This window comes from Macrotis lagotis, chromosome 3 (assembly GCF_037893015.1).
Source record: "Macrotis lagotis isolate mMagLag1 chromosome 3, bilby.v1.9.chrom.fasta, whole genome shotgun sequence".
Classification (NCBI taxonomy): domain Eukaryota; kingdom Metazoa; phylum Chordata; class Mammalia; order Peramelemorphia; family Peramelidae; genus Macrotis; species Macrotis lagotis.
Window position 1 is genome coordinate 235,903,962 of NC_133660.1, and position 27,403 is coordinate 235,931,364.

At 38.8% G+C, this 27,403-nt stretch overlaps 1 long non-coding RNA gene across 1 annotated transcript in view; it reads left to right on the top strand.

Moving 5' to 3' along the window:
* The first annotated feature begins 24,020 nt into the window (after positions 1–24,020).
* LOC141516491 (uncharacterized) overlaps positions 24,021–27,403 on the top strand; it is a 31,893-nt gene continuing 28,510 nt past the window's right edge. Inside the window, exons 1-2 of the long non-coding RNA XR_012476711.1 lie at positions 24,021–24,125; positions 25,421–25,569. This is a non-coding gene — a long non-coding RNA (uncharacterized LOC141516491). The remainder of the gene's footprint in view (positions 24,126–25,420; positions 25,570–27,403) is intronic.

Here is a 27,403-nt window from a genome sequence, read left to right on the forward strand (position 1 = left end):
TGTAACATTCCTTCATTCTCGTTTTTATTGCTCAAGTTACTGGATCCTCTCCACCTGTGCTATTCATACATCACCATGTGATATGCCTCAAGGAAGCACCATGATGCCTTGCTGCCTTTATCTTCCTTCCCAGTGACAATCATTCAACTTTGACCATGGACAGTCCTGAACCCTACTTTTAATTCATCCACTAGAAACTAATCCTCTGACACTTCTTCCAATTCATGCATTGTACCAGCCTCTAGAACTCAACATCATTTGCTTAACATAAAGACTTCTGATATCTGATATATCCTGCCACAATGGGAACAAGGATAGGCATGGGACTGCGAGTGAAGGCAGTGAGGAATGAGCAGTATGGATGAAAGTGAGTTGTTGGGGAAGCTAGGTGGTGCAGTGGATAGAGCACTGACCCTGGAGTCAGGAATACCTGAGTCCAAATCCGACCTCAGACACTTAATAATTACCCAGCTGTGTGGCCTTGGGCAAGCCACTTTACCCCATTGCCTCGCAAAAACCTTTAAAAAGTGAGTTGTAATAATAATTATTATAATTATAATAAGGTGGCCCTTTATAAACTGATGAGTTGGATCCCCCAAGCAATTCATCTTCCCATCAGGTATCTAAAGGTGTTATATTTTTCTCTAATGTTTGATTAAAGAGCTTAATCCTCTATTCCAATGTGTGTTCCCCAACATTAATTACCAATTAATCCTACCCCAATTCATTTAACCAATTAACATCATTAAAATTACAAAGGGACATATAGAAAGAAGAGAAGTAGAAACATTCCTCACCATCTCCCAAGGGGGTATACTCTCCTCTACCTTAATCTCTAAGGAGAATGGGCTCAACATCAAAGAGTTTCTTCAAGTATTAGCCAAGTTTACTTATAAATTCAGCATAACTGACAAATGAAGTCTGTCATGTTGAGTTCTAGGATTCAATTCTTTCCTGAACAATCTGTCCATTGCAATCATTTCTGCAGACTGTGCTGGTGGACCTGTCTTGGTTATCTGGTATGGACTCTCATTCCTCAACTTTTGGTGGCTCTCCAGACCATACAAAGCTCATTAAGTCTAGTCCGATCATCTCTAATATTCTTCCTAAGAAAGAAAATAATAAATTCAACAGAGACAAAAATCATAGCAGGACCACACATTCACAGGTTGCTAAGTAGAACATAGAATAGAATGTTGGACCTAAGACCTGAATTCAAACATGAACAGATAGGTACTATCAGTGTGACCCTGGGCAAGTCACTTAAGTCACTTAACCTCTTCCTCAGGTTACTCATCTATTAAATGTCTCCTCTATGTCTCTTTCTCTGCCTCTCTTTTTTTCATATGTCTCTGTCTCCCTCTGGCTATCTCTATCCTTCTATCTCTGTCTCTCTTTCTCCTTCTACCCAGAGGCTTATATCAGCCTTTCCTCTTTGTACAGCCAGTAGGAAAGGGAGAGAAAGCCTCACATTGGCTGGTTTGTGCCTTTTGAATGCAAACCAGGCTCAGTAGTCAATATAAATTCAGTTCTTTACAACAATTTAAGTAGATAAAATATCTGTACATTCTTAAGTGAAAACTAGGTCCTCTATTACACATCATTACATCCTTCTCAGAAGTAGACTCCCTAAGCCTCCCCACATGATTGACAATGGAAAATGCTGCACATGCCCCAAAGATGAGGCTCCCAATGGATGTCCAGTCCCTCATTACCCTAACAACAACATTGTACTTTATAACACCCACTGAGGTAGATGGTACAACTATTAGAATGCCCATTTTACAGATGAGTAATCATTTCAGAGAGATAAAATGCCCTGTTCATGGTCACATAGTTGGTAGGCTTGAGAACCAGCCTTCAAATTCACATCTCCTAGGTGGCATAGTGGATAAAGTACCGGCCTTGGAGTCAGGATTACCTGGGTTCAAATCCGGTCTCAGACACTTAATAATTACCTAGCTGTGTAGCCTTGGGCAAGCCACTTAACCCCATTTGCCTTGCAAAAAAAAAAAAAACCTAAAAAAAAACCAAAAAAAAATTCACATCTCCCAGCACCAAGTTAAACATCCTTTGAACCACTATAAATTGTCTTTCTTCTCATCCTTTCTTGAGCAAAGTGAGACATCTGAGCTCCCAGGTGGGATCTGACAACTGTACAACCCTTGGGAAACAACTCAGGCATCCTCTTGTCTTTTGACCATTCTGCAGTGCTTTTCATGGGGTTCTATATATTTAAGAGCTGAGTATTTTTCAAAATGCCAGTAAGAATCAACTGATATTGGAGCATCCCAGAAGGGGATAACTGCTGTAACAGCAAATAGGGTCCTAAAAATGTTACATTAATTTATGAAGATGTTTCCAGGGTCTGAGTTCATATATGTCATTATCCTCTTTTCCCAGATAAGAGAGAATTAAACTTGCAGCTTTGAAAAGAGAAAACTCAGAAACAAATGCAGATTAAACAAATATCACCACTGTGAAGCAAGTTATATGAAACATACCCTTAGAAAGGGAAGGGCAAAACATAATAACCTTCCTGCTATCTGGTAGCTTCCTCTTTTAACTAAATCATCTGTTAACTGGATGCTAAAATCTATTAATTCTGCTACTGAAGGCCATTCAGGACCTTCTATATTTGACTCCCTGAGATGATACACCGGTAGACCGACTATTCATGTAACAAGTCTGAAAGGCCCCCACTGGTAATTTCTGCCTGGCTTCGACTTCCCTGACAAGTTAGCATCCCCAGCCTCACATCTCTTCTCCACCCTGCTCTGAGGTCTTGGCCCCATGTGGAGATTGGGGCTGACAGTGACTTCCCCTTCATCCTTTCTTGAACAAGTCTTGAGTTAATCATGGAACTAGCCAGGGAGCTGGGGGGGGGGGGTTAGGAGGGATTTTGTCAGAGACCATTTTCTAATCATAATGGATGGGAAAGAGAAAATGTAAGCAGGGCAAGGAATCCTCTAAAACAACTCTCAGACCCTGGAGGGGAAGTCAGGGGCTTAGGCCAGACAGAACAACTAAGAAAAAAAATGCCTTTTGGGTCCCAGGGACCTACTGGCTGTCATGAGGCCCAAGGTTCCACGCAAGGATGGACTGGCCACTCTCCAAGAAAGACTGCCCAGGGAAAACTTTCAGAATGAAATCAACACTAAGTGCACTGGTTCTATGTAAACTGGAGATGCAATTCCCAGGAAAATTAGTCTATTTTAAAAGAAACCAAAAAAAAAAAAAAAAAGAAAAGGAAAAAAAGAAAAAGCCAATGACAACAGACAAAATCTCACAGGAGAGAAGAAGCTAAAGAAACATCATTCTCAGAAAGGAGATAACATCCTTCTCCCTACCTTTGCACATGTCCAGAATGAATGAACTCCTACATCCTCATTTCTAACTCAGAATCCCTATCTTTTAATAAAAGCAAAACTTATGACCTTCCATTGCTCCTAATCCTCACCATCCCCTCAGCTTTTGGGGTTTTTTCTTTCTTAGAATTATTTTGTATTGCTTCATAATTTGCTCATGTATTTTAACATATATATATATATATATATATATACATACATATATGGAAATATTATATCCCTGTAGTCAAATGAAAGCTCCTCGAGGACGGGAGCAGGTTTATTTGTTTGATGTTTCATCCCACAGGTGTATTGCACCTGTATTGACTAGAATTGAAGTAGACACACACACACACACACACACACACACATACAAACTGGAGCATCCCCAGCTCAGATTAACTCCTCTGAATTCAGACCCTAAAATAAAAGTTTTGACAAATTAGGACCAAAGAATAGCTAATAGACACTATTTAAGCAAAGGTTCCCTAATCTTTTTGTGGGTTGTAGATACTTTTGGCAGTCTAATGAAACCTATGGAACCCTGTCTCCCCAGAATGTTTTTTAAACACATAAAAGATATAAAATTACAAAGGAATCCAATTATGCTAGGATACAGTTATCAAAATACCTTTAAAACAAGTTCATGGACCCAAGATTAAGAGCCTATGACTTGACTAACCCCATTATTTGATAGAGAGGAAACTGAGGTACAACAAAAGAAATTCATACAATACTTGGGTGCTGTGACACATATCCATGAGACTGAGGCTGGTAGTTATCTTGAGTGACAGATTTCTGAGCTACATTCAGTTAAACCAATGGGCTGTGCACATTAAGTATGGCATCATTATAAGCCGTGAGGGATTAGGTAAGTGGATACGAGGCAGTCTAAGGAGGAACCTTCTACTTTTTTTTCTTGCCCACTCCCTTCTTTCCAATAGCCCAATTCCCTCATCAGTATAGAGAACCCAAGGCCAGGAACATGTCTTTTCCAACCTGTCCTATTCAAGTATGGTTCTTGTTATTTCCATTCCCAATCAACATAGTTTTAGGCCTCCTTGAAGATAAATATCACATTTTCCCCAAAATAAGACTAGGTCTTATTGAAATGTTTGCTTCAAAAGACACATTAGGGCTTATTTTCAGAGCTAAGCAGTATTTCCTGCTGGAATCATTATTTGAACTATTCTTCTCTCTTCAAGACAGTTCTCCATGTCTTGAGCACAGTGAGTGTTGGCTAAATCCCAGACCAGCAGACCAGCAGACCTCTTTGGCCACCTCCCAGAACAAATCGACCCACTTCTTTATAACTGCTTGTACGCACTAGGCTTTTTCAAGTTCAAGAACATAAATACCTGAAACACATTCAATCTTATCTTTCTTGCCTTTAGTGATGATTAGAGGTGGGACTTTCTTTTCATCCAGATGCTATTTGTATATTGTGTCTGCCTGGTACTCTGTCTGACTGGTTATTGGGCAATATGTTTGGAATTCATCTGTTTACATAGGCATTTACCTCTTGTTCAAAGGCACCTGCTTGGATATTTACAAAAAATTAATTATAACTTATATTATCATTTCTTTTAAGCATCAATGTCAATGATATTTATTTATGTTTAATTATATATTAATATTATAATTCAATACTGTCTGACTGACAGTTTTAACTGGAGCCTATTTTGGGGGTAGTGCTTATATTATGACTTGGGGTTAGTCAAGTCATAAATTCTTAATTTTAGGTCCATGAGAAAACAAGCTAGAGTTTATTTTCTGGAAAATACAGTAGAGGGAAGATTCAAAACATTAAATCCACAAGATAAAATGGAAGGGCAGCTAGGTAGAGTAGTGGATAGAGCACCGGCCCTGGAGTCAGGAGTACCTGAGTTCAAATCTGACCTCAGACACTTAATAATTACCTAGTTGTGTGGCCTTGGGCAAGTCACTTAACCCTATTGCCTTGCAAAAACTGAAAAAAAAGATAAAATGGAGAATACACAGTTGGACAATGGACATGGTTGAACAAAATTTCATTTGACAAAGATCTGGAAATGTGGAGAAACTTGGGAAGACTCATATGAGAATCTTCATAATGACCACAATAGTACAAAGGAAAAGAACACTGAGAGACTTCAGAACCCTAATGAATGCAGTGACCAAGCATGACTGTAGAGAATTGATGCCAATATATGCTCCCCACCTCTGGGGAGAGAAGAGGTGGACTAGAGGGACAGGATGAGACATCTATTTTTAGACATAGTCTCACTTTTTCTTTGACCACACTTATTCTCTACAAGGGAGGGTTTCAGTTTGGGTAAAAATTGGTAAGGAAATTGGGGAAAATGATAGTAATGTTTAAAAAAGAGAGAATAGTATCAACAACAAAGCATTATAGTGACACTCAAACATGCAAATTCAAGTAGGCTTCAGAATGTGACATCAGACGCAAAAGCTAAAGGGATCTTTGATTCATCTCCAGGATTAAGGAGGTGATGTTCCCACTGGTTTCTGCCCAAGTTAAGCCATTCTGGATTCTGGGTACCATATCTTATGGAAGGTCATTGATAAGCTAGAAAGCAATCAAGAGAAAATTAAAAGAATGGTGACATGCCTTGGAGTGGATTTGTTGAAGGAAATACAGATGCTTCATCTGAAGAAAAGATTTAAGATAACCATCATAGATATATTAAAGTATTTGATCTATAGCTTATAGGAGAGGGAAGGGAGAGTTGTTCTGACTGCTTATGCATGGTGGTACAAATTCTTATATTTTTTATCATGTTAAATAAAATTTTCTCTCCATTTAACTTGTCTATTTTTAGCCTGACTACTTGCATGCGAGTCAAAGTCCTCTTTTCCATTTGTTGTGGAGATTCAGACATGAGTGAAAGTCTGACATTTCCAAGGGAAATCTTGGTTGTGGATCATAAACCAAAGAAAGACATGTAAGACGATCCCAAGACTGAACCCAGTTCATGGAAACCCAGGTCTTTCATTCTGAGTAAAGCATTATGCCAGTTACTTCATCAGTGGCAAAGTTCTAGATGCCTTTGATTGAAGCCTAATCTTTCTCTGACCAAGTAGAGGTTCCTGTTTTGGTCAGGACCCTATCTATGAACTATGGAGTCTCTTAGTCAAAAAGTTAGAGAAAAACAGGGGTTAAGTTAGACCATTATTTGCTTTCTGGGGATCAGGAAGCTATACACACACACACACACACACACACACACACACACACACACACAAACACACACACAAGCAAAGAAACCTTTCCCTTCTAAGTCTAGCAGTGCCTACAGAAACCAAAAGAGTTTATCAGTATGTTAGAAAATTGGGGGAGACTTCATGCAATAAGAAATGCTTCTAGTGGCATCTAGTATTCTCACCTTGGCCTTTGATTTTCCCCAGTTATTGGATCCTAGCAGCCCGGTTTCCTCCAACAATACTGATCCTCAAGGTTAAATCCTAAATCTCAGAGAAAGTCAACAATAAACTCAACTGGATTCATCTGATAAATGAATTTCTTAGAATAAGCAGTTAATCTGTTATCCCTCCCAGGAAATATAATGTCCTAATTCATTTAAAAGATCTAGTTATCTTTCTGAAGTCCCCTTAAAAATGAGGCCAATGCTAGAATCCGGTACTGATACTGGACAGTGAGATCTTTCTACTAGAAGCGAGAAATTTTTTATTATTTTCATTCAGTTTTCTTAGTCATGCCCAACTCTCCATGGATCCATTTGGGGTTTTCTTTGCAAAGATACTAGAATGGTTTGCCATTTCCTTCCCTAGCTCTTTTAACAGATAGAGTCCTCTTCTTCCTGATTCCAGACCAGTGCTCTATCCATTGGCCACCTAGCTATCCCAGGGGAGTTTTTAGAAAGTTCTAAATATAATAGACAGACACCCACTTGGCTGATATGTGCAGGTCCCTAATTTGTCTCTGGAATTGTCATGGTAATCAAAGATTATCATTTACTGGATTATGTGGGATAGTAAAGTAGGTGTGTACAATAATATAATTAAATAAAAAATAATGCTTCACTGTTGTCCTTAACATATTAACTATTTGATACTTTATCTTGTGCTCCCAACTCCTAACATGATGCCAGGCTCTCTGATACAGGCAAAACTATCCCTAGTAATTTTCTTATCTCTTTAATATCACACATCATATCCACTCATACCTAGACTAATATTTATATTGCTTTAAGATTTTGAAAAGAGCTCTATTTATGTCATTGCATTAGATTGTCACCACAACCTTTTCACATAGGTGTCATGTGAAACTCCATATTATAGATGAGAAAGCAGAGGCTCCAAAAGGTAAAATGCCTTGCCCTAGGTAACAAAGCTAGTGTCTAAGACTGGATTTGAACTCAAGTCTTCCTGATTTCCAAAGCTCTAATTACCAAGCCACCTGACTACTAGAGAGAGAAAAAGAATGAGTCCTAACTAATATAGCCAGACACATGAGCAAACTGAAACATTAAATTTCATTCCTTGTAAAGAAACCAGTTCAACTCAGTTGTCCTGAGGCCACCCTAGGAACCTTGTGCAAGAGGGAATCATATCATCCCAAGAGAACAAAGACATACATGACCCCAGACATAGATTTGGACCAAGATAGTAGTGGAATGAAGAGAAGTTTCTAAGCAATCTGAGAATTTGAAGAATAGCATTGGTCAGGGACAAAGTCAAAGTCACAAGATGACAGGGAGCTTCTTGGACAAGCAGATGAATTCTAAAATTAGACCCAAGAAGGAGTTCAGGATGGCAGGATGTTTCTAACAAAGAAGAAGACCCTAGAGAGACACAGGAGTGCCTTAACAAGTTCTATCCTGGTATGGCCTTTATACTAAACCAAGAAGACTGGTAATGATTTCCAGGAGGAATTAGCTATTTGGAAGAGCAAGATCCTTTGAGGAGACCCTGGGTCAGGTGAAGTCAAACTACACCATCCTGAGAACCTGATCAAGTCAGACCAAGACCCTGAAATCAATTAATAGTAATACTTCCAGCCCACTGACACCAGCCATCATCATGGGCAGCAGTCCCTCTGAGGTGCCACCTGGCATGTACCCACTGCTTCTGTGTGAAGCCACAGCTACTCAAAACCCAGAAAAAGTTCTCACCATCAAAGACCTTGTTACTATCAAATAGTTCAACATCATAAACTGATAGCATTTTACCAGTCCAAATAAGATCGAAGAAAAATCATTACCAACTGCTATGCTACTCTACCCTAAGAACATGGGACCTGGCCATCTGATTTGGCCCTGAAACCTTGTACTACATGTTGTCTTCCTCTTTAGAATATAAGCTTCTTGAGGGTGAGGACTGTCTCAAAGCTGTAATTGTATTTTTAGCACTTTGAACAGAGTAAGTGCTTAATAACACACAGAGTGTATCTGGAGTCAGGAAGACTCAGCATCCTGAGTTCAAATCCAGCCATAGATAATTTACTACTTATGTGACCCTGGCCAAGTCACTTAATTCTATTTGCCTCAGTTTCCTAATCTATCAAATGAGCTAGAGAATGAAATGGCAAATTATTTCAGTATTTGCCAAGGAAACCTCAAATGGGGTCACAAAATGTTAGACATGACTGAAACATCTGAACAAGAGCAACAACAATATACTCAATAAATACTTCATTTATTCATCCAACCTCACAGCTGTTTAGTGGAAGAAGCCAGAAGCTATGGTATTTTCCATTGCTCTGGGTCTTTTAGCCTTTATGAATCTGAAATAATTTTAAAGATCTAAAGAAACTCTAAATAAAGATCCAGAAAGACAAAAACACATAGTTCAGAAAACAGAGACTATATTGTGCAATGACTAGAAAAGGGGTATGTGATTCTGGAATACTTGGCATCAAGTCTTATTTCTGACACATACTGGTTGTGTAACCCTGGGCAGGTCCCTTAACCTCTCATTTCTCTTGGGACTATAAGTTGCAGAATAACTGCTGATCTCTGTTTTGGTAGAGGGAGTAGTCTAATAGAATTATACCTCCAGAACTAACCACATTGCCTAGGACATGTTGTTGTTCAATCATTTTTCAGTCATGATCAACTCTTCATGACCCCATTTGGGGTTTTCTTGGCAAAGATACTGGAATGGTTTGCCATTTCCTTCTCCAACTCATTTTACTCATGAGGAAACTGAGGCAAATAGGGTTAACTGGATTGCCCAAGGTCATATAAGAAGTCACTCTAATGGTATTCATGATGTCATAATTATCCAAAGTTCATAGGGACTATGGGTCCAAAGACTTCTGGGAATCTACAAAAATTGGTATGTGATGGAACCAACAAATCATCTAGGCAAAAGGCAAAAGTTGAAATGACTAAGAGCCAAGATGGCACCCTAGAGAATATAAATGGTCCATGAATAAAACACCACACCCTGAACTCTCTCTGCCAAGAAAGAAAAAGGATTGCCAGGGGACAGATATATAGGAAGTTTTCCTAAACAGAGAATGTCAGGACTTTAAGGGACCCTAGAGTTCAATGGAGTCCAATTCTTCCTTTTATAGATTAGAAAACAAATGCCCAGAAGGGGAAAGGATCTTGACCTAGGTCATGCAATGAGTCAATAGAAGAGTCCAGAAAACATAGACACACAGTCAATTTAACTAGCCTCAAATCCAACTTCATCATTTTATGGGTGAAGAAACTGATACACAAAGGAAGGAAAATAGGGTTTCATGGCCAAACAGCTAGAAAGAACCAGGATATCATCCCAAATTTCTTGATTCCTAATGTCTTAGCCATAGAAACCAAGATCTAGAGCTCAAGGAGACTCTCCTATCTTCCTCAGTTTACAGATGAGAAAACTGAATTCAGAGAGGTGAAATGGCCTAGCCAAAGTTACACAGGAAAAAAAGCAACAAAGCAAGATTTGAACCCAGGTCTTCTGTCACCAGAATCAGTTCCCTTTCCCCTATATCACCTTACCTCCAATGATTTACAGCCTAAGACTTTGGACTCTAGGACACTGTTTTCTCCATCATAATTTACTCAGATTCCAATTACTTTGAGGATAAATCATCCCACAATGTGAACTGTCTCTGAGGTTGGGGGCAAAAAGAGATTGAAAGGAGTAGAGTAGGGTGGTTAAAAAAACATTCAGGGTCACTTGACAGTGAGAGCCAAAGACCACAGGATGTGTAACGTATCAAGATGGGGAAATCAGTGACAATACAAATGGACATGACTAGAGAAAGAAGAAAGATCAAGGCCAGAGCATGCTCAGTGCTCACTACTAACCTACATTTCTAGATCCTGGGATTTCCAGTTGAAAAAATGTAATATAGTAGAACATAGCTAGTCTCTCCTCTTGGTGAAATTAAATGACATCTAGGCCCATCACTCATAGAGAGATGATGTGGTGAAAGAAAAGATCACTGTATGTAGCATCAGAGTATATTGTTTCAGGTTCTGACTCCTGTGACTTAGGATGAATCCTTTAACTCCTCTAGAAAACTTTCTCCACCTACCAAAATGAGTACAGTTGACTCTGTGACTTCTGAGATCCCACGCACAGTGCTGAAGGGGTCTCAAGAGGACAATTCTACAATTAGACAATCTTTTCCTACTGGTCACATAAAAATTTTTGTTGAAACCAAAAGTGGCTTTAATCAAATTTGTCTTTACTCATAGTATTTCCTGTGCCTCAAATGACACTCTCCCTCTTTTGACTCTTGAAGTCTCACCCTTCCTTCAAAGTAATTGTGTCAAACTCAAATAAAAACAGGGTCCACTGAATGATTCATAAAAATCTTTTCAGATTGACTTTAAAAACCATATGCTAACATTATCTATATTATATTTTTATTTATTTTGTTTAATATTTCACAATTATATTTTAATCTGATTCTGAGCAAACCCAAGAGTATTGCAACCCTCGAGATTCATGAAGTTAAGAGATTGATACCTCTACTTTAAACTATAAGTTAAATGTTTCTTCCTTCATGAAGTCTTTCTGGATTCTCCTCAATTGGAAAAGCACCAATTTCCAAAGTACAGCAACTAGGAGTACAGTGGATAGAGTGAAGGGCTTGAAACTGAGAAGACTCATCTTCCTGAGTTCAAATCCAGATTCAGATACTTTTAAACTTTATGACTCTGGGCAAGTCACTTCATCGTGTTTGCTTCAATTTCTTCATCTGTAAGATGAGGTGGAGAAGGAAATGATAAATTGCTCTAATATCTCTGCCAATAAAACCCCATATGGGGTCATGGAGAGGCAGACATGATTGAAATGACTGAACAAGGCAAGATTTCCAAAGCACCCTTTCCCCGATATCAATGGAGTCCAATTCTTCCTTTTATAGATGGGAAAACAAATGCCCAGAAGGGGAAAGGATCTTGAACTAGGTCATGGATTTTTTTTCTCAAACTTTTGAGATAGACAGTAAAATTATGATAATCCCTCCCCCCATTTTACACAAGAAGAAGTGGTAATCCATTTAGCAATAAAAGACATAGACTTGAACCCAGGAGTCCTCATTCCAATTTCACTTTTCATTCCACCACTTGGGATGGCCTCTCAAGGTAACACAAGTAGTAAGTGCAAAATATACTGGTTTGAAATCAGAGGTTCCAGGTTCAAATTCTGGTTCTGTCACTATCTGTGTGATTTTAATTCCTTTAATCTTCTCTGGTCTTCATTTCAGTTATAAAAATGAAGGGGGTGGAGTAGATTGGCCTCTGAGGTCCCCTTCCAGCTCCATTTCTAGGATTCTATTACTAATCTTTCTCTCCTAGGACCTTACCCAGCTCTGTGGTCATCTCCTCTTACTTAACTGTAAGCTCTCAAGATCAAAGACCTTCTCTGATCTTTTGTTGTTTCTTCACCCCACCCTCACATGTCCTTCATACTTTAGGTCCTTAATCAGGTTTTGTTCCAGAGCACTCTCATCAACTTTATCTTATTTAGTCTTCATAGTTCATAGCTCACCAATATAATTGGAACACTCATGTATTTAATATACCCATATAACAGATGCAAAAACTGAGACCAAGGGAAGTACAGTGACTTGCCTAAAGTCACACCACACACAGTGGGACCAGCATTAGAACCCAGATCTCCAGATATGCACTTCAGTGTTCTTATACTCCCCTATTAAAAGTGATTTTATAAATATATACAAATGAGAACAACAGTAGAGAATGATCCACTTTAGTATTTTCCCCCTAGGTTCCAGAGCAGGGAAAAAAATCTCATAAAAGAGGCTATTCAAAGTCTGGGTATTTAAACAGTATAAAGAGTCTAATTCCCCTCCCATGGGTCACTTTCCATTCCCCAAGAATGAAGTCTTCCTTTGAGCCAAATAGCTCAGAGCAGAGACAGATCCAGAAATTCTGCTCCTAGGACAAATTCTGTGGAGGTATATGTAAGATAGTTTAAAACAGGAGAGGACAGAGCCAAGTTATCCTCCATGGGATGTAGTCTATATAGCAACTACATAGCTACTATGCCTTCAGTTTCTGGGAAAATGCAGACAGGATGGTGATTAGACCCTCATGGTAGTACCATAATCCCAGAGGAGACTCACCTTCCAGTTTCAAGTCACTGAAGAGAATCTCAAGCCCCAGGACTGCTAAATCAGAGGAGTCCTACATGGAAGTCACCACTCCAGATGACAGCACCTTGGACCAATATCTTCTTTTTTTAAGGTTGTTGCAAGGCAAATGGGGTTAAGTGGCTTGCCCAAGGCCACACAGCTAGGTAATTATTAAGTGTCTGAGGTCAGATTTGAACTCAGGTACTCCTGACTCCAGGGCCGATACTCTATCCACTGTGCCACCTAGTTGCCCCTTGGACCAATATCTTAATCACTCCATTCTAATTATGCCTTTGCCCAAATATTCTGACTTCCATGTGCTCCTAGGTTCATTGAATGATAGGTACATAGAGCTACAAGGGAGATCATCTAATCTTTTTCTCCAGAATCAGTTCCCTACTGCCTGAAACACTATTGGCACAAATTGCACAATCTGAGAATCTCCACAAAACTGAGAGCAGCAACATGTTAGGGTGAGGACATGGGAAAGGATTGGAAATAGCAAGGGGACGATGAGAGTTCTCTGATATATTTATCAATGCTTTCTGACAGATCAGACAAGAGACTCTCCTTTCAATGGAGAGCAAAAGGATCAGAATACCCAAGAAGAAAACCATTGATTAAAGTAATGGCATGTTTCATTAGAATGAGACCTCACCTTGGTTTTCTCCCCTATAAAATGAAGAAGTTGGATCAGGTCCTAAGATCATAGGTCTGAAGCCAAAAGAAATCCCAGAAGTCATTTAACCCCAATACTCCTCATTTTACAAGTGAGAACACTGAGGCTCAGGTAGTTAAATTGCATGCCCAAGATCTCAGAGGAAGCATCAGACAGAGTATGGGAACCAGCACCACTGCCACTGAACCCTTCAGACTTGTTCTTCCTTTCTATTCCCAGTGTTTGCCTTTATAGTTTTGATATTCCATGAAGTAAGTTCTCTTTCAACTCCAGATCCTCAACAATTCTCTCACTTCTGGGATCCCCTCTTCCTTCTTCCTCTACCAGACTCCAGCAGTGGCTCCCCACAGCTGCCACCTTTCTTCTGAACCCAGCCCAGCTCATGGGGCAAGGCAGGCACCATCACTGGAGCGGGCAGCAGGCTGGGTAGCAGTTTCCCAGCTGAGGGTTGGAAGCTGGATTGTTTGAAGACATATGGCATCCCAAGAGTAACAGAGAGTCGGATCTCAAGGGGAAACCATTGTTCATTCATCTGGACCGAGTGACATTCTTTATGCAAGAATAACTCTTGATTAAAGGGTGAGTTTTAATGGAAACTAATTAGGCCAGCTCTTTAGCCTGGGCATAACGATCAAATGAGCTGTCGCGCTGTACCTGATACAATGATCTCGCTCGGTACAAGATTTTATTCCTTGGCAATTACACTCCCACGTGGCTCGGCATGTGTTTATTGCCTGGAGCACACATGTCAAATTAAAAAGCAACTAATTCACCTGATATTTAATTATTGCCTCGTACTACAGACAGCCAGGGAATGTCAAAGACAGCCATCCTGCATGGGAGACGCAGGAACCGAAATCTCCTTCTTCAGCAAAGAAGCAAAAAAAAATTATTTAAAAAATAGAGATGAAATATGTATGGACTTCTAGAGTTTCTTATTCAACGACCTCGCAATTCTGTTACAAAACCTACTCTCCCCATTCTTGAATAATTTACCATTCCTGCTTCCTACAGAGGGGAGATTCAGCAGAGGGAGGGCAGCAAGCAAAGACAGCCCAGACAGCCAGTTCCAATGATGAACTGGATTTATTTCTGTCCACGATTAATGTGCTTACCAGCCTGGTCAGAGTGAAGTTTTCGGCCACTATCCCTCTGCTACTAACAACCTCTGACAGGTGAGACAAGAGACTCTCATTCCATCTGAGAGCAGGCAGGCCAGGGTACCATGGAGAGAAATGGTCACGCTCTCCTGAAATTGGAGGGGGAGGAAGAGAAAGAGATCCTTAACTCCCTTTCCTCATCCTATAACTCAACTGGAAAGTTTTCCAAAGTCAAACTCTAATGTTCCATGGCATAAACAGCATTAAGCTGATATTCAGATCTGGGCTCAAGACTCACTGGGAAACCTTGAGCAAGTCAAATATGTTTTCTTGCTTTCCTTCTTTGAGACTCAATTTCCTTATCTGTAAAATGAGGGGATTGGTTTCAGTGAGTCCTTCTAACCTTCCAAATATCAGCATCAATGAAGCTAATCTGACACTGAGTGGAAAGAGAGAAGAAAATAGACTAGAGTAAAATGATAACTTTTCCCAGTTTGACTTACAATTTCATTAATATGGAGAATGACTCCATATTGGAATGCCCCCCTCACCCACCAATACTGACATTAAGTCCCCTAATATATAGTAATCATAGAATCAAAGATCTAGGACTGAACTAGCTGAACCTCCTCGAGAAAAAAAAATGGAGGCTCTTGGAGTGATTTACTCAAAGTCCCTCAGGTTATATAGTTCTTCAGGATCTGAACTTGGGGCTCATGACTCCATGTTCAGCATTCTAAGCCAGTTCTCCCTCCTGTGGACCTTAATGCTTCCTAGCAGTCTTAAAATATTCCATGGTGTGGATGACAAATGACTTACACAAGGCTATACAATTCAGGTTTCTCTGACTTCAATAAGTCTTCTATCCACCAAATTGCCTCTCCTTGGGAGAAAAATATAACAGTGGTTGATATTTGCAGAATATGTCAAAGTTGGTAAGGCTATTAATATATCATCCTAACTTATGAATCAGGATAGTATAGATAGACATTATCAATCCCATTTTACAGATGACAAAATTGAGGTTGAAGGTAGTTAAGTGACTTGTTTGTGATCAAATAACTAGTAAGTGGCAGAGGTAGACTTTGCATTTGTGTCATTAGAGGACCATGGATCATCCATCTCAAAATGGAAGATGAAGCTCACTTACTATTGTACCACATTGATTCTCATGATGCTTCTATGCAAAAGGAGGCAAACAAGAGAGGCCTGGTATCATCCTATAGTTGTTTCAATTTGGAATCTAATAGCCAATTGCCCCACCTTACTTTTCCTGTCCATGTCCCATATGGAGCAAGGTCCAGCTAAATCCCTTGGGTCCATTGGTATCCTGTCAAGGCATAAGTTTTCTGAATGCCTTGGGTAGTTGTACTCCAACAAAAGGCATTTAATTACCCGTAATCTTAATTGCACAGTCTAATACTAAAAACCCTTAATAAGAGAGCTTTTGTATTTACTAAACTACACAGCTCGTGAAAATCCCCTCCAAACATCTGGCAGGAGGCCCGGGCACAGGAAGTGTGGCTAGAACCTCTAATGACTGCAACATGTAAACACGTATTTGGTTTCCACTGATAATCACTTACTTCCAGTGTCAGGCTTACCCAGCAGGCGTGGGTGACACACAACCTCCCCAAGGCCTCCTGAGTCAAGGATCCTATACACCCACCAAAATGTCAGATCACAAATGAGATGGTGAAGGGCCCAGAAGAGAAGGAACCCTGGCTGCAATTTCTAGCCTCCTTCGAAGGTTTGCTTCACTCTTGTACCTACATGTCAATCCCCACCTCCACCAGTTAGGATACCTCTGATCATTGTATATGGCATTTTGTTTTTGCCCACCAACCTTCTTCCTTTGCTCTATCAGTCTTGAAATACAGATCACCCTTGTTTGTGAATCATGGACTGGTCTAATTTGTTTTCCTTTTTAAATATGAAGGATATCTTTTTTTGTATCTTCAATTCTACCTTTCCCCTTCCCTAACCACAGAACCATTCCTTCTAACAATAAAAATGCAATTCAGCAAAACTAACCAATAAATCAGCTGAACTTGATAGTAGGTTCCACGTCCATAGTACCTCATTCCAGGAAAAATTTGAGGGAAGTATATGTTCTCATTTCTTTTTGTAAATTAATTTTTAAGTTAATGAACACTTATTTTCTCTCTTTCTCACTTCCACTCACCATTGATGAAAAATAAAATAAGAACAAAATTCTTGGGACAAATATGCATAGTTAAGCAAAACAAATTCCCACTTTGGTCATATCTAAAAAAAGGTGTCTTCTTCCTTACTATGACTCCATCTCCTCTCTGTTAAGAATCTGGTAAGATCTTTCATCTTTGAACCTTTGAAATTATAGGTGGTCCTTATCTCTTCTTCAGGCCAATGTTCTTTCATCATTAGTACAAAATTCAGTTGGGGTTTTGTTTTGTTCTGTTTTTTGCACTTTTCATTTACATGGTCATAGTCTGTTTCCTTTCTCTGGGTTCTCAGCAGACTAAATTCAGATCAATTCAATAAATATTTAGCTGACTATAAGATATAAGGCATATAATGCTGAATTCTGGGATATAAAGACTAGGAGGAAGGGGGGAAGGGGAATGGGGAAAGGGAGAGGGAAAGGAAGGAAAACAAAGCAGAGCAAAAGAGAAAGAGAAAGGGAAGGAAAGGGGGAAGGAAAGAAAAGGGAAGGGAAAGGGAAGGGGAAGTGGGGGGGAGGGGGAGGAAAGGAAAAAGGAGGGAGGGAGGAAAGAAGGAAGGAAGGAAGGAAAGAAGGAAGGAAGGAAGGAAGGAAGGAAGGAAGGAAGGAAGGGAGGAAGGGAGGAAGGGAGGAAGGGAGGGAGGGAAGGAAGGAAGGAAGGAAGGAAGGAAGGAAGGAAGGGAAGGAAGGAGGGAGGGAGGAAAGAAGGTGGGAGGGTGGGAAGGAGGAAGGGAGGTGGAAGGGTGGGAAGGAAGAACTTACATTCTATTAGGGAAGAGAGATATGAATAAAATCTGTACACAAATTCAGTTCCTATGTTGAAGTGAATGTTTACAAATCAATACATATTTACAGGGAGCCTACTTATGGATAAGACACCAAAGTAAGGTGCTGGAAACATGAAATCAAAAAAGATTTTCGTCACTGTCTTCTATCCCCCATTTGATTATAAGCTCCTTGAGAACAGGAACTCTTTTCTGCTTTTTGTATCCCCCCCCATATTTTTGTATCTATGTCTGATACATAGAAGGTGATTAATAAATATTGATTGATTGATTCAAGGAACTAGTGATTGGGGACAAAGGAGTGAGGCAAACATCAATGAAGGTTTCACAAACCAAATGACATTTAGCAGAGTCAGGATAAAAAATAATGATTCTGAGTAAAAGAAGGGAGGAGGAAATACATTCAGGTTTAAGAGAAAGGTCATGGAATGTCACTCAGGGACTAGCAGTTCAAAACTCTACAGACCCTTCCATTCTATGTTTAAAGGTCCTATCCAGTGACATTCCAGGTTCTGTGTTCTAAGGTGCCATTTAGCTGTGACATTCCAGTTTGTATGTTCTAAGTTTCCTCCAGCTCTTTATTCAATAGACTCTCATATCCCAGGAATAGAAGACATTTTGTCTCTGTTTTATGATGTGCTCTTCCCAATGGTGGACTGATACATTTACAAATTTAAAAACTAAAACAAAGATCTCACCTGCTATCCAAACTCCTTGTTCAGATGGATAGGCAATGTTCATCAAGAATTGTTTCCTCTTTAACAAAGCCTGCTTGGTCTGTCTGGGCAACACAAGGACTTGTGTGACTGCAGAGGGAGATTTCTTAAAGCTAAACCCATAGAAAGAAGGCAAGATGGCAAGGACATTGATGGTCATAAAAAGGAAATGGAAGGAAAGGTATCCATCACAAGCTTCACTGAGTACAAGTTTTCTTTAAAAAGTTCCCCTGATCCCAAAATGAATCCATTGACAATGAATTGTGCATCATCATCATCTGACATCCTGAGGACTACAGAAAACTCAAAGAGATATTGGGTCAATGGATTTCCAAAGGATTAATAGAGAGATTTCAGGATCTCCGTTACTTGGATAGGAAAACAAATACAACTTTATTTCAATTTTATCGGCTCCCTTTGCAATTCTATGCATTTTATTTTATTCATTTAAAAACTTAAATCTGAGAAAGGGTCCATAGGCTTCACTAGACTTGTCCATATAAGACATAAAATAAAATGAAAAGTTCTTGACTTTAAAAGGAAACAATTGGAATAAGAACCTAGGCCTTAGCTTCAATGGTGATTTTAGTTTTGTTTTGCTTTTATACAGTAACAAATGCGATGCTATTTTTCAACTGGATATAAATATATATATATATAAAATTTTTAAAAGTTAAAAAAAGGCCTTGGTTTAGAGACCATTTAGTCCAGGGATCTGCATTCAGGGTACTCATAGCCCAGAGCATAAGAGAGTCTTCTTTAGGAAGTATTGGTCATCTTTGGGAAATAATTCAATTATCCTTTTAAAACTAAAGCTATGATAATGAAGGTGACTGGTTCAAAACTCATCTTACAAGATGGTTCAGTGGATAGAATATTGATTCAGGAAGACCGAAGCCCAAATTCAGCTTTGGACATTTACTAGCTCTGTGACTTTGGGCAAATGACTTAACATCCATTTTAGTTTTCCCCTCTGTAAAATGGGAATAATACCTTCCTCCCTGGATCAGGACCAAATGAGATAAAATCTGTAATTCACTAAGTCCAATGTCTTGCTCTTAGTAGGTTCTTAATAAATGGCTGATCCTTTTATTTCCCTTCCCCTCCTCTTCTAGGTCCAGGAGAAAATAATACCTGAGATTTATTTCCAGTTGACATTTCTCCAGACCAGATCACAACTAGATGATTGCATTCAAGTTTAGATTCCACGTCTGAGGTCGCAATATACTCAGAGATGAGAGACCAAGGTATAGAAGAGGCTAAAAACTAGGTGATTTGGGGGTAGATTGAAAGATCTTGAAGCCTTGAATGATAGTCAGTTCAAAGGTCACCTCCCTCAGGCAATTTTTCTTTATTGCCCTCTCTACTCCCAATTCACTATGGATTTATTTTGCCTTCATCGTTCATTGATTTCTATGGGATGCAATGGAAGGTGGGAATTGTCTCACTTTTGTATTTCTTGTTGACTTTTTTGTTTACCAGGACCTAGTGCATGGTAGGAACTTAATAAATTATTTGCTGATTCATTCATTGAGAGAGAACATTTAGGGAGGGCATAAGAGTTTTCTTCAATATTCTAAGAGGTGTTTTGTCAAGTAGGGTCAGATTTTTCTCTACTTGGTTTCATAAAGCAAAACCATAAACAAAGAGAATAAAGTACTAAGAAGAAGCCCACTTCTTAACCATGAGAGTTCTTCTACCCTGAAAGAGAATACACACCATGGATACTGGGGGGGGGGGGGGAAGCACCTCTAGGTTAGGCCCTTAGGAAAATGGACAGCACCAAAAGGACAAATAGTGAGTAACAAAAGCTACTTCCCAGTTTATTCTACTATCTTCCTCCCCAGTTCCTTTGCCCATGCTGTCTCTCATAACTCCAAGGTACTCTCTCCTCACCTCCTCTACTAGCAATGAAATCTCTCCTGATTTCCACCAATCTCTCTAGAGTAGTCACCATTAACTGTTTTTGCATCTTGAATCCCTTTGATAATCAATAGACCTTTTATCAGAATAATGTGTATCATCTCCCTTCACTTTTGAAAGGTTAAGAAGAACAGGTGTAATTTTTACCATCCAAACTGACCAACACAAAAATCTGCCTCTGAACTTCTTGGGGTTCCATGGATCCCAGATTAAGAATCTTTATCCAATAAAAGTTGCACATGCACAAAAATATTCATAGCAGCTTTTTTTGAAGTGGCAAAGAATTAGAAATTGAGTGAAAGTACATCAACTGTGGAATGGCTGAACAAATTGTGGTATATGTATGTGATGGAACACTATTGTTCTATGAGAAATCATGAGGGATGGGATTTCAGAGAAGTTTGGAAAGACTTGCCTGAATTGATGCAGAGTGAGATGAACAGAACCACAAGAATAGTGTACACATTAACAACAACATGGGGTGATGATCAACCTTAATGGACTTGTTCATTTCACCAGTACAGTAATCAAAGACAATTTTTAAAAAATTGTTATAGAAAATGCCATCATATCCAGAGAAGGAACTATGAAGTTTAAATGCAGACTAAAACTTATTATCTTCAATTTTTAAAAATTGTCATATGTTAAGATATCATTTTTTCTCTTTAAATGTTTTCTTTCTTCCATTTGCATCTGATTCTTCTTTCACAACATTATCAATATGGATCTATATCTAGCATGGTTATACATGTAGCACCTATATCAGATTGCTTTCTGTCAGGGGGAGGAGGGGAGGGAAGGGAGGGAGAAAATGTAAAACTCAAAACCTAGCAAAAAATGATTGGTATACCAAAATTACTATTGCAAATAGTTGGAAACACAAATAAATAAAATATTTTAAAAATTAAAATTAAAAGAAAGTGAGAGAAAGCCCTATTTGTCAACTTCTAGCATAAAGGTCTCATATGTACACATGCACATGGAGAAAACAATAAAAAAAATTTTCAGTCAAAAAAATGAATCGTTGCCCAAAAGGCATTCAACATCTAGATACTAAGTAATTTCCTAAGTAAAAACACAAATAAATTTTAGTTAGGAGAGTTCACCAATTAGACCTAGAAAATCAAGAACGTTTCTTGTCATAGTTGGAGTATCACTTGTCATAGAATTAGACAATGATGAACACTCAGCACAACATAAGCATCTCCTAGGCTCAGGTTATTTTATATTTATCTTTGGAAACTTAGTATAATTAACAACACCTAGTACATAGTAGATTCTTGCTCAGGCTGATGTGTGTTGAACTAATCAGTGTCAGAGTTCCCTTATGACTCTGAGATCTTAGGAAGCTACCAAGCTATGTGAAGGAAGGTCGAGAGGGTCACAGACTATGGGGGGTGTCAACCATGCCTCAAACCCCACCAGCTTCCTAGGGCTCTAGCCAGGGGCCCCCAAGAAGCCTTTCATAGATACCTCTTTGGATTCAGAGGAACCACCAGCCTGGATTCATTAGCTGCCTGACATTACAAGTCTGTGATTGTTTAATTTCCATTTTAACTGCTGCCTCCACCCATAATGAGCACTCATAACTATGTTTTATATAAAGCACATTATGCCTCTGCACAGAGCCCATAAATGGCCAGTGATTATTAGCTGTGTTAAGAAGTCAGCAGTGCCCCCATCACTAGAGCCACTTCTTATCTATGGAAAGAAAGCCATGTCAGGCATAGGAGTAATAGATGGCCACCAGAACTGAGGGTCAAAAAGCACCATCAATGAAACATCCTCAGAATCATCACTTTTAGCTGCACATGATGAAGGCCTGTCAACCTTGCTAGAGCTACAGAAGGATAAACTTGGGTTTCTCAAGTACACAACTAAGATAGTTAGCCCCTGGTATGAAAGAAGAGAAAATAAGGAATTAAGTGGACTGAAATGGTCCAGGACAGAAACAAGACAGGAATCAGCCAATGAGTAGTGGTCACTGCTATTCCAACCTAGGTGAGATAAGAATACCCAATCTAAAAAAGAAAAAAGATAGAGGGAAGAAAGGGAGGGAGGGATGGAGGGAGGGAGGAAGGGAGGAAGGAAGGAAGGAAAGAAAAAGAAAGAAATAGAAAGAGAGAGAGAGAGAAAAGAAAGAAAGGAAGAAAGAAAGAAAGAAAGAAAGAGAGAAAGAAAGAAAGAAAGAAAGAAAGAAAGAAAGAAAGAAAGAAAGAAAGAAAGGAAGAGAGAGAGAGAGAAAGGAAGGAGGGAGGAAGAAGAAAAGAAAGAAGGAAGGAAAGAAAGAAAGAAAGAAAAAAGATGGGAAGAATCAGATTCTGGAATGTTACAACTGAGAAGAGTCTTAGGGAGTTCATAACCTGAATCTGTGCACTTTTTATTTAATTATTGCTTTGGCCACTGTATTTCAATATAATTGATAGCCTTTGTAATCACATCTCTCTCTCTCTCTCTCTCTCTCTCTCTCTCTCTCTCTATATATATATATATATATATATATATATATATATATATATATATATTTTGCATATTTAAAAAATTATTCTGAGAGATCCTTAAATTTTACCAGATTGATCATGCCACAAAAAAAAAAAGAATTTCTACTTTTGAACAATTCCTGAAGCCCATAGGGAGGAAGGAACTTACCCAAGTCTTCTGTCTCTCACCCTTGCATAGCACTCTCTCCACTCTGGGACTCAGAGGAGATGGTGATGGGTCAGAGTAGACCCAAAGTGAGAGGAAAAAATATTCCTTTATGCTTCAGGCCAGTAGATAGACCAAAAAAAAGACAGTTAAGAGTGAGTATGGGGCAGTAAAAGGGATTCTGGACTGTGCCCTAGTTTTGTGCATAGGATCATACATTAAGAGTTAGGAAGGACTTTAGAGGTCATCTACCAACTGCCTTGTTTTACCAATAAGAAAACGGTGACTCAGAAATACTAAATGACTACAGTTTTTCCTCTGAAGCAGAAAAGAAAAGCAGGCATTATTATCCCCTTGTAGTAAAGAACATCTTTTAGGGCAGCTGAGGTGTTCTTTCCCATGTTGCTATCAGCAGACCAGGGTCCAAGTGCATGAAAGTTGAAAGCAGGGTCTTATGGGGAAAAGCAAGCCATGAAAAAGGGTAGAGCTCTGGAAGTTGGTGATGAATAAGAATGTAGAACTGGGTAAGCAGGGGGAGCATGCTGCCAGTTAAGTAAGAAAAAAAATTCCTGAGCTCCATTTGGAACAAGGGGAGCTGGAATGATCTGATAGTACCTTGAAGAGTGTGGGGGAGTTACTCAACCAAGAGCTGAGAGATGGGGGGCTGAGACAGGGGGTACAATGGGTCAGTAAACACTGAGACAAAAGAGTGAGCAGACCTCTGGAGAGAAGCAGGCTTGAGGAGAGAAGCTGACCTTCAAAAAGGTCTGCGACTCCTACTGGCATTGTGAGCATTTAGGAACCATGGCCAACCTTCTGAAAGAGAGAGAAAACATTTTGCCTTAAAATGAAAACTTTCTTTTTCTCTGATCCGTGCTTTGCCAGTCTGAAATACTAGCAAGCAAATAGACTTCCCTTAAGGGAAAACTAATAACGAGACAAGTATCATCATACTGTCAGGAGGGATAGGGGCATGATTCAACAAATGTTACTATGGAGAACAGGGGTTTCTATGTTCTAAGACCTTCTTTCTGATCTGATATTCAAGTCTCAATCTCACTTGTTCCAGTGTTACCTTTAAATACCGCTCTTAAGGCAGACTAACTCTCAGGACAAATGATTCCCTAGGATGTAAATCCCAATGGTTCCCAAGTAAGTGGGTTCCTAAGTTTTATTACTCAAACTGTTAAGTGGGTGAAAAACAGGGAAGGAAAGACAGAAGTCTTCCTTCTGCAGTCCCCTTAGCCTAGCCTGGCAGGATTCATCAGGACCAGGACTGTCACCTAGAAGTGGACTCCAGTGCCCAAGCAAGGAGTAGTCAAGGCATTAGCTCCTCAGACAGAATTAGTGATTCTTGTAAACTGGTAGGCTGGCACCACCCAGTGGCCATAAACCAAATAAACAGATGAAGAAAGAAATGGCTTTGGACAGTAAAAAGAATCCTAGAAAATTGGGGCAACTTTAGATTCCTGACAATTACTAGTTATATGAACTAAGGTAATTCACTTCTCTCTGGTCTCAGATTCTTCCTCTTAAGGCTTGGAAGAAATATGATCTCTAAAAATAACAGATCACATTTCTACCAAGCCTTAAGAAGCTAGGTGCAATTTTGACAGTGATGCTGGAAAGGCCTTTATGTATTGATTAGATTGGCTCCTAAACCCTTTTCCACTTCTAGGAGTTTTAGTTTTAAGATGGATGTGAGTGTATAATTTATGTCAATAAGTTTTCCTTCTGTAAATGAGGGGGTAAGGGAGAGAAGGAGAGAATTTGGAACTCAATATTTGAAAAATGAATGTTAAAATTGTTAGATATAATTGAAAAAATAAAATATATTAATTTTAAAAAGACATGCAAGGATTAAATGAAATAATGATGGGAAAGCAGTTCATAAGCTATACATGAGTGTCCAAACTTTTAGCTCTTCTGGGTCACATCACCCAACAAAAATTTGTCAAAGGCCACATATAGAATTTAATATTTATGACTACAATGTAACTCATATTCCCAATAAGTATAATAATAAAATGTAATAAAAACACATAAATGGGCTTTGAGGACCACATGTGACCTTTGGGATGTGGATTGGACATACCAGCAAGGTAGACCATTGTGTATGTGTATGTATATGCATATTATATATAGGTATATATGTAGATTATATATTGGTACATATATATATATATATATATATATATATATATATATATATATATATATATATATATATATAAATTCTGCTCTTATTAAACTGTTTCAGTCATGTCCAACTCTTGATGATCCCATTGGGAGTTATCTTGGCAAACATTCTGAAGTAATTTGACATTTCCTTCTCTAGCTCATTTTACAGATGAGGAAACTGTGGCAAAAAGGATTAAATGGCTTAGCCAGGATCACATAGCTAGGTATCTGAGGGCACATTTGAACTCAGGCCTTTCTGACTCTAGGTCCAATGCTATATCCATTGTGCCATCATCTGCCCTAACAGGGCAATTAGAACCCTGCTACTGTCTCCCAGGATCCCACCTATGTCCTTGGCTGCTTCCCCAAAGGAGACACAGATCCTTGCAAACTTACAAGTCTGGAACCATGCCAGGTAAGCTCATCCTCTAGCCACTTCTATCAGCCTGGATAACATATGACAGCTCCTAATTCCTGCCATAGACTGTTTTATAATCCCAACTAATCTTTGGTCCCTGATCCCTACCCTAGATCCAAGGCCTTGACTCTGACCATTTTTTTCTTTTCTTTTTTAACCCTCTTTTCTTTGGTAATATGCTTTATTGCTGCTTTTTGTTCATGATACCAGTCATTTACAAAAATGTCCAATTAAATCCTGACTTGGTAACAACAAAAATAACTAAATAAAAGCACCCAGTTCAGTGACCTCATCTAATAGTATATAAAGTATATAAAGTATTCTGCCCTTTGATTATCTCCCAGGATAGTGATATACAGGGCAGCTGCTAGTAAATATTTAACAATTCAATCTTCATAAAATTCTATGTACTTTTAATTATTATTCTGCATTATTAAAATATTTTTATTACTTTCTTAAGTCTAGACAATGAACAAAACAATAAATCAAGCCCTGTTTAACACTTTCCAAGGTTTAAATGCTCACACTGAAAATTTAACAATCAGTTCTCACAAATTGGTTCTAGCGATATATGTTTAATTATTTCTTTAGGAATATCACTTTTTTTCAATTGCATGAAATCTGATTTCTTTTTAATACATTGTTGCAATAATATATTCATTTTATTCTGCAATGGTTCTTATAAATCTTCCCATATTTTTCTAAATTCCATTTATTTTGTCATTTCTGATTGCACAATAATGTCCCATACATCACAGGAATTTCTTTTCACCAGCTTCCTAATCGATGGGCATTCACCTAGTTTCCAGTTCTTTTCTATCACAGAGAATACTGCTAATGAATATTATAGCTTATTTCAGACCTTTGATTTTTGCCTTTAAATATACTTCAGCATGTATGCCCAAAAGTGAGAGAACTTAGTCAAAAACTGGACAGTATAAGGTACTTTTCTTTTTTTGTTGTTTTTTTTGTTTGTTTGTTTTAGGTTTTTTGCAAGGCAATGGAGTTAAGTGGCTTGCCCAAGGCCACACAGCTAGGTAATTATTAAGTGTCTGAGGAGGGATTTGAACTCAGGTATTCCTGACTCCAGGGCTGGTGCTCTATCCACTACGCCACCTAGCCACCCCTAAGGTACTTTTCTTATACATAATAAAGTTTTATCTTATTTGAGGATTCAAGTTCTCAAGTCAGTATTTGGCAAAATTCTCACATGGTCAAAAGTTGCCCTCTCTAAAGTATGGCTCCAAGATAAGAAGTCTCTGGAATGTTACAAGAATGTAGTCTACAGAAATGGCAAGTCAGAAAATCTCCAGGCAGGATTGGGTCTTGGGTCTGGGTTGGAGAAATTAATTGTGAAGGGATTGGGGATAAATAGCAATTGAATGAGGACAAACTGCTCCCAACCACTTTCTATCTCCTCCAGAATAATTTTTCTTTAAATTTCACCCTTCCCCAAGGAGAAGGATTATTCTGGAACTTCAGATCTTCTGGAGATGGGATATTACTCTGGGACCAGGGAGAAATTCATATTGCCCATCACAGAAGGGCATACATTCATTGAGTAGAATGGCAGGTAGCATCACAAGCACTATTTAAATTATTTTTCTCTCTCTTTCTTAATGGCATATTAAGAATTTATACAATTTATACATGCATTAAGTTATTCTTCTTCTATAATTTCAAAATGACATCCAGAATAGTTGGCAAATCAATTCACAACTCTACCAATCACATATTAATATACTCATCCTCCCACAGTCCCTCCGAAATACACTAGTCTCATTTTTTAGTCATCTTTTACACTTTGTAGGGTGTGAGGTGAAATCTCAGT